Here is a 7,827-nt window from a genome sequence, read left to right as displayed (position 1 = left end):
AGTGGAGGTAATCTTCTACACCTTTATGTTGACACTGCTTGTGTATTTTGAAGCTTTATTTTAGATTTCTCTTAGTGAAAAATCAGTAAAGTATAGGGAAAAATTACCTTGATTCTGATATTATTTGTTCATATCTTCATATAACTACTCATTTCTGTATGATTTGGTATAAAGGGCTTATCCCTCTGATGTTTTGTTTTTGAAACTAAGATATTTGTTATGATAATTGAGATAACAAATGTAAAACTTATAGCATAATATCTAGGCCATAGTAAGTGTTCAGTAAGTATTAATATATTTTCCAGATTATTTCAGATGCTTACTAAGGAGCCCAAAATTTAATACTATGGACTACAAATAACTATAAAGAACTACTTACTTAATACTAAGAACTACAAAGAGCAGAGCAGCATATGTGGTGTTCAACAATTATGGCATGCAAGGAAGCAATGTCAGCAAGCAATGTGAAGTTGTATGCCAGCCATGAAAGTTGTGCTGATGAGCTCTGGATATGCAGCAGTGACCTAGGTAAAGCCTTTCCTTAAGTAGTGAACTTTGCAAAGTTTGGGTATAGAAAAAATCCTAAAAACACAATGAATAAATTTCAAAGTATATAACCAACTTTACTGCACAATAAACTTTTTAGAAGTATACAAATATGAAGTACAGTTTGTTAACTAGATGAACTTACTTCAAACAACTCAACAATATTTATTACACCTCTGTATTATAAAGGGCAACATCCACAAGAAACCTAAAATATTCAAATTTAACAAAATCCTTGTATAATCTCTTCTGGATTTATCACATGTTGCTTTCCACCAATAAATATATGTCTTATTTTGCCTTTAATGTTACACATCTGTATTTAACTTCTATCATTTTTGCTCAAATTGTTCAGTTTGCTCCTTTTCCTTATTTCTGTTGGGAGAAATCCTTTAAATTTCCCTATAACCTTAAAAGGTCATGAGTGATTAAAATGTCCTTAAAGTTCAAAAACACCATGATGGACTTTTATAAAACCATAGGGTGGTATAAAAAACAAGAGTTTACAACCCATGATAGAATGGTTCTTAATATGTCTGAAAGAACAAGAGTGGATTTTCCAACTATGGAGATTCTGATATCTTTCTGCTTTTGTAGACAGCAACAAATGAACTAAATGTGGGGGGAAAAAAGAATAAGAGAGGCAGAGACAAATAAAAGTATTTGTATGTGTGTGTGTGCATGCATGCATGCATGTGTGCATACATGATATAAACATAGAAGTGGTTTTATTTATTTATTTATTTAAGAAATACAGAACAAGGACCACTGGTAATTTAAAAAAAAAACAAAGATGATTACTTCATATTGAAATTAGTGCCACCTTAATATGTATAACATTTTTTGGCCTGAGTTTCTCAAATAATGAAAAATCTGAGAAAATTCTCAAATAATGCAAAATAGTGAAAAAGATAATAATACTTAACATTTATAGACCTATAGATTTACATTAACAGTTTATACATGAAGATCAACTAACTTAATGTTTCTAAGTAATGAGTCTTATTAAATACTCTAAGAGTCATAGAATACATTTAATTCATCCATGGGATTTTAGAAATGTTTGTTCAGGCATCAGTTTCTTATATTTAGTTCATTTTATTTAGTAAGCCAATGTGCCATAAAGATAGATTATGTTTTGGTCATATCAGCTTATAATTTTACAGAGAAAAAGTGGGTTGTATACATTTTCAAGTGATACATACAGAAAAAGTGTTGTGTGTGCAATAACAAAAATCTCTGCTGTTCTCAGTTTTCAAAGGAAAATCTTATGATTAAACATCCTGAGGCATTTTTCCCACAGTTATCCAATGTTACTTATTTATTTATTTGGCTCTCAGTATATTGTAGCCCTTTGTGTATATCTATAAATTTCGAAATTGTTTTTACCCAAGGATGTAAACTCATCTCACAATATTTTCTGGAATGTTGAGTAATAATTTAAATTGTGATAAACTATAGTAATATATCAAGATATAAGTCATGATTGTTGACAAATTATTTATGTTTAAGAAGGAAGATAAACTTTCAGTGTATACTACAGTGTTGAAAAATGTAGAAAATAATCAACCTAGAATTTAGGGTAAGAGTTGAAGCCGAATATTTAAAAAATTCTTACATGCATTCAAAATACTCAACACATATGACACTCCACCTGATAACTCAATATTTTCCTCATAAAGAGCTCATGTAAACTCAAAAAAATACATTAAATTTATGGGGGTGAACAATGCATTTATGGGGGAAATACTGCATAGTCAATGCTTGAAATAAAATTATGGTTTTTTACCTTATAATATCATATAAAAGTGTAAAATATAAAATTTATCATAAAATTCATATTAGATAATACTTAATAATACTTAATGTCCCGTGCCTTCATATTTACTTTTACTATTTTCTTTTTCCCATGTTGTTATTTCTGTGCATTTTATAAATAAAAATATCCATCATAAATTTGAAGGTATTGAACAAAAGAAAAGTTATTCCTAGCATGTCTAGTACAATGTATGTTTAAGAACATTTGGATGCGTGAGAACACTCTAGGTTATAGCTCATTTTTGGCAGAACAGAAATACAAATTCAAGACTCATGAACTGTAGTTCTCAATCATTTTCTATATAAATTATCACTATTTTTAAAGTAACTTTAAATCATGGAACATTGTGTGAGGAATTCTTCTGAATTGTAGTTTTCAAATATAAAAATTATTTCAGGACAAAAGCATGTTTAGGTTGATTTTGATTATGCTAGTAAGTTAAATGTTTTGGCAACTCAGTAGGCTTAGGGTCATTGTTTTTTTTTTTTTTTTTTTTTACAGAGAGGCAGCCAGAGAGAGAGAGAGAGAGGGAAGCAAGCTCCCTGCTGAGCAGAGAGCCCGATGTGGGACTCGATCCCAGGACCCTGAGATCATGACCTGAGCCGAAGGCAGCGGCTTAATCCACTGAGCCACCCAGGCACCCCACGGTCATTGTTTTTGACTGACAAACAACCAGAAATTTTTATGGACTCAAAATTGCTTATTGAAAGCGCATACCCATTTGATTAAGACGGCATAATTCTATGTTAATTTCCTTTTTTACATAGATTTCCTGAAGAAAAGAGATAAGTATTATTTACAGTCTTCTCATACATGCACAACACTCTTTGGGGGTCTTATGTAAACATACAGGCACAACACTCCTTGAGGGTCTTATGTAAACAGACATGTTAGAATATGGAAAAAAAAAAGAAAAGGAGTTTGAAGCATACTGAGGTGTTACAGCAAAGATTAACAATATTGGTGATGATGATGACCATGATATTTATAGTTTTTTTTTACTCTAAATTGAATACTTTCCCAAGACTTTTGTCTCCAATATCTCTTTCATTTATTCAACTATCTTTTGACGTTATTATTAATTCAATTTTCAAATTATTAAACTGGGTCACCAAGACATCTCAGGACACACTGCTAGTTATTGGTAGAGCTGGGATTTGGACTCCAGTAGCACTAACTCAAAGACCCACACTCTTCATTATATGGCCTACAGGAGTTGTATAAGAGAACAGAGGCAGGGCACCTGGATGGCTCAGTGGGTTAAAGACTCTGCCTTCGGCTTGGGTCATGGTCCCGGGGTCCTGGGATCGAGCCTTACATCAGGCTCTCTGCTCGGTGGGGAGCCTGCTTCCTCCAATCCCTCTCTCTGTCTACTTGTGATTTCTGTCTGTCAAATAAATAAATAAAAATCTAAAAAAAAAAAAGAAAAAAGAGAGAGAGAGAACAGAGTCCACTGATATGTTTATTTGGCCAAAACATTTGTTATAATTATAGCACTCATGTGACGCTTTCATTCATGTTTTGTACAATAATGAGCAGCACCTTATTGTGGCCAAATGTACTCAGGAAAAAAAAAGAGAGAGAAAGAGAAAGATTCTGCAGCCTTTTAAGTTTTTAAACAGCTCTATTTACTTACATTTTCTTCATTTCCTTTTCAGGTTCTGAAATAATATATATTTTTTTTTTTAATTTTTTATTTTTTATAAACATATATTTTTTATATACATATATTTTTATCCCCAGAAATAATATATTTTTTAGAACACAAAAGCTTTTTGGAATTCAAAGTAATATAGCTTGAAAATGATTTATTAAGTATTGATTGTGTACCAGGCAATGTGCCAGTTAAATTACTTGTCTTATTTTATTTTCATCAATCCATACTCTAGAGGTAAAATTAACTCAATTATAAGGTAAAGAAAGAGACCAAGAGAAGTTCAGTCACTTACACTAAGATTTAAGATTAAATTTCTGGTAAGTGGAAAATTCTACAATTCTGCCAATGCATATATAATTCCAAACACTTTTACTATTGTCAGTATCACTCAGTGATGAAACTCAAATTATCTATATTTGAATTTCCAGCTCAAGTGAACCTCATGTCAAAGATCATGCCATGAACCAATACATATGAAGCCACTCTTCACAAACCACAAAAGCAATATTCTAAAGAACCTCACAAACCTAGTAGAAGAGATAGAGAAGATTAAATGTACATACATATAAACAATTTTATAAGGTCAAAATGACAAATGCTACAATAATGACAGAGATATAATGATAGTGATTTCTTCATTGTAACTCAGATCATTGAAACATAAATGCTGGAAAGAATAATGCACAATAAATCATCTTGATATACGTACTCTTTCCTATCTCCTTAATAGTGTTATTAAATATATATATTTCTGTACCTTTAAAAACTACTTTATGAAATTATAAGCATATTTTAGCTAGAAGAGTAGAAATTGGAGCAAAAATGGCATTGTACTTGTATTTTATTTTGACATAAACCCAACATTTCAAAATGTACATATATTTATCAGGGTCCCAGAACCACCAATATCTTCTGATGGAAGCCCTGAGGACATATGAAGACTGAAAAATTAAAACAATAATAAGTAGACATGATTAGATTACATGTGAAGAAAAAAGAGATCTTACCCTGTTTAGAACAACAGGTTAAATGAATTACATTTCTTCAGTTTTATAACATATTTACAAACATTGCTCTGTTATCTGTTTGGAAGACACAACTGACAGAGGTGTGTAGGAAGAAGATTTTGAGATCAGATATATCTATATATCTATATATAGAGATATATAGATATGGCTACAGTTACTCAGTATAATTATAAAAAGTTATACTTCTATACACACCTTTTGTAGAAGGTCCTCCTAAACACAGTCTTCTCTCAAGTTTTAGGAAAGAACTAGTGGGACTTATTGTGCCAGATGGGTACCCTGACACATAGGGTTAGATTTTAGGGAATGTTGATTCTCATGAATCTGGCTATATTCCTGGGGTAGGTAAATGAGGTTACATCACACAGACTAAGAAGAGAGAGATGAAGAAGTAGAATTACTTTAGATCCTGATGTCCTTCCAGTCCTTAGCTCCCAGTTCTTAGGGTCCAAAATATATTTAGATTCTGTGACATCGTGTTGTCTTGCTAACATTTATCACACAACAACTATAAGGCACGTTTGCTGATTTTACACAGGAGGAAACAAAAACTAAATGTGTGTAGACACTGAGACAAATTTTTCAGAACAAATAAATAGGAACCAGAGTTCAGAAAAGTTAGCTTTCATACTCAAAATGGTTGGTATATTATTATTCTCAATCTCACAAAATCAATGTTTCTCTCCTATTAATATTGTATATTCTCTTGAAACTGAACATTTCAAACCAAACAAAATTTTGCAAGAAGAATGAGAAAAGGAGTAAGAATACAATGCTGGATAATCTTACACTTCTAGCTGTGAATGACAGAAGGATTTTCGGAAAAGGAGAAAATTTAAAGGATGCCTGAATATATGAACCAAAGGATAAGATTAAAAAACACAGTCACATTCAGTACTGCCCTGAATCAGTGAGGTCATCTATGCAGTCATTTTTCCAGCCTCTGCATTTGGGTTTAAGCTGGAACATTATCGGATATTCCCCTATGATACAGAAAGAAGAAAAAAATATCCCTTATAGGGGTAGAAGTCCGTCTTTATTTTAATGAAAGCACAGAAAATGTGTGAAAACAGGGCAAGCACGTGTGAGTTATCATCAGTGCTTGTGCCACAAGTTCCAGTTCAGCAGTTATAACCATAACTCTGATTCTCCCTATTTTAACTACGAATTCACATCTACATCTCTTCCTTTCTCCTCCCTGCCAGTTTTGGAATGTCCCTTCTTAGGGTTATCCCCCTCCATTCTCATTGAGTAAGGTCAAATAAAGCAATGTTTCATTCATCTGGGGGGGATTTCTGGTCATGAAACTATCTGAAAGGTTATCAATCTTTCCCCCACTCCCTGACTCTTCTGCTGACAGGCTTAATCAACAATGTTGACTGCTCTGTGAATGACAGCTTCAAATTCTCCAAAGGAAAGACATCTCTCCACTCAATGCATCTCAATGTAGCACATGCTCATAGAGCTAATCTTGCCTATCACAGTGAATTCTGTAGGTTACTAAGCTCATAATTAAAAGTCTTCACTACCAACAGCAAGACAGAAGAAAGGGAAATTAAGGAGTCAATCCCATTTACAATTGCACCCAAAACCATAAGATACCTAGGAATAAACCTAACCAAAGAGACACAGAATCTATACTCAGAAAACTATAAAGTACTCATGAAAGAAATTGAGGAAGACACAAAGAAATGGAAAAATGTTCCATGCTCCTGGATTGGAAGAATAAATATTGTGAAAACGTCTATGCTACCTAAAGCAATCTACACATTTAATGCAATTCCTATCAAAGTACCATCCATCTTTTTCAAAGAAATGGAACAAATAATTCTAAAATTTATATGGAACCAGAAAAGACCTCGAATAGCTAAAGGGATATTGAAAAAGAAAGCCAACGTTGGTGGCATCACAATCCCGGACTTCAAGCTCTATTACAAAGCTGTCATCATCAAGACAGCATGGTACTGGCACAAAAACAGACCCATAGATCAATGGAACAGAATAGAGAGCCCAGAAATAGACCCTCAACTCTATGGTCAACTAATCTTCGACAAAGCAGGAAAGAATGTCCAATGGAAAAAAGACAGCCTCTTCAATAAATGGTGCTGGGAAAATTGGACAGCCACATGCAGAAAAATGAAATTGGACCATTTCCTTACACCACACACAAAAATAGACTCAAAATGGATGAAGGACCTCAATGTGCGAAAGGAATCCATCAAAATCCTTGAGGAGAACACAGGCAGCAACCTCTTTGACCTCAGCCGCAGCAACATCTTCCTAGGAACAACGCCAAAGGCAAGGGAAGCAAGGGCAAAAATGAACTATTGGGATTTCATCAAGATCAAAAGCTTTTGCACAGCAAAGGAAACAGTTCACAAAATCAAAAGACAACTGACAGAATGGGAGAAGATATTTGCAAACGACATATCAGATAAAGGACTAGTGTCCAGAATCTATAAAGAACTTAGCAAACTCAACACCCAAAGAACAAATAATCCAATCAAGAAATGGGCAGAGGACATGAACAGACATTTCTGCAAAGAAGACATCCAGATGGCCAACAGACACATGAAAAAGTGCTCCATATCACTCGGCATCAGGGAAATACAAATCAAAACCACAATGAGATATCACCTCACACCAGTCAGAATGGCTAAAATCAACAAGTCAGGAAATGACAGATGCTGGCGAGGATGCGGAGAAAGGGGAACCCTCCTACACTGTTGGTGGGAATGCAAGCTGGTGCAACCTCTCTGGAAAACAGCATGGAGGTT

This window comes from Mustela lutreola, chromosome 17 (genome assembly GCF_030435805.1).
Source record: "Mustela lutreola isolate mMusLut2 chromosome 17, mMusLut2.pri, whole genome shotgun sequence".
In the NCBI taxonomy this organism is placed as follows: Eukaryota; Metazoa; Chordata; class Mammalia; order Carnivora; family Mustelidae; genus Mustela; species Mustela lutreola.
This window is presented reverse-complemented; position numbering follows the sequence as displayed.